The sequence below is a fragment of the Belonocnema kinseyi genome, chromosome 2 (assembly GCF_010883055.1).
Source record: "Belonocnema kinseyi isolate 2016_QV_RU_SX_M_011 chromosome 2, B_treatae_v1, whole genome shotgun sequence".
NCBI classification, from domain to species: domain Eukaryota; kingdom Metazoa; phylum Arthropoda; class Insecta; order Hymenoptera; family Cynipidae; genus Belonocnema; species Belonocnema kinseyi.
Genome location: NC_046658.1, coordinates 66,193,761 through 66,195,304, shown reverse-complemented (window position 1 = coordinate 66,195,304; position 1,544 = coordinate 66,193,761).

Sequence of the window (1,544 nt, the reverse complement as noted above, 5' to 3'; positions counted from 1 at the left end):
AATGGGGATTCCCATTTGTCAGTTACATTTTGCGCTTTTGGTAAATTGTATTAAATAAGTTCTAATTCGTCTACAATAATGTGATTTATTTGGGAGAAAATATGTTTTAGTGAGAACAAATTTTTTGGTGTGTTTTCTACTGTTGATTCTACATGTTTTACCGAAATTTGCTCACTTCAGCGCAACGCAGTCGACGAGTTCAGAATTATTTTCCTAAGCTCAGTGCAACTTTCGCCGAAATATGTGTAATCATTAACCGGTACAGGTATTACTTGCAGCAAATTGTTATTTTTTTCTCTGATTGTTTTAAATCTGGTGTTCCGATTTATAGCTCGAACTCACTCATACTCTGCCTTTTTCCCAATGCTACTAAGGACGCCGTAGCAGACGGCAACAACAAAATATTACTTCATTTTTTTCTGTGATATTAGTGCATTACAATATCGTTACAAAACTCCGGAACTTGATTGTACGTTAACATATTGCGCTTTCGTGCAATATAGAGGTTTTTCGATATCATTGTGCGATATTTTTTCTCCGTGGCAGTTTCTGAGAAATAAATAAGGTACACTAACAGAGGTTATTTTTGAAAAATGTAATGTTAATTCAAAAAGATGTTATGCACTACCGCGAATCTTGATATCATTTGAAATATGTATTTTCTTTGCTTTTCTTAGTTTCTTGGGATTATATTAAGCATTTTATATATCTACCGTGAAATGACTTGTTATTTTATTTCTTTGATGACAGGGTCTCCATTTCTATTCTGCTCTTCTTTGAATTTATGTCATTTCATTTATTTTTACAGAGAAATAGAATTAAAATTATAAGTAGGGTTACTGAATGATAAGATTTTTGAAAATAAGGATATGCTAAATAGTAATAATGCAGAAGAGAAAAGTTTAGAGTTCTTCGTAAGAGTAAAAGAACAAAAAGTGTTGTATAAAGTGTCGTAGATAAGAAAAAAATTATAGGAAAGATAGAAGATAGACAAAATTTGATATAAACGAATAGAAATTTTGTTTCAAGGAATGGGATGCAATATTAAAAACTGCTATTGAAAAGAATACGCAGTTCCTCTTGAACAAGGAATAAAAAGGAAGCTTATTTAATGGAATAAAATTTATAGAATTTCCGAGAGGAGGAATGGTCTAAAAAGATGAAAAAAGAACTCAAATCTATCAAATTAGTAGATCAAAGAATACAATCAAAAATTTTAACGGAATGGAAACGGATAGTCATTGGATATTGGAATAGTGTACAGAGTTGAATAAATGGGTTCGAATTATTATTTAACACACATATACTAGAATGAAAACTGATAAACGGGAATAGGAATGAATATAATTCATGAAACTAAATAGAAGAAAAATGTGCATACTAGGAGGGAAAGGGATTGAATTATTTCAACACGATAAGGTGATAAACCTTAATAGAAAAAGCTAGGGACGGGAAGATAAAGGAGGAATTAGATAGACGAATAAATGAAGGTAAGAAGATTATTGGTAGAGCAGGTCCCCTTATCAGAAGTAAAAATATATCAA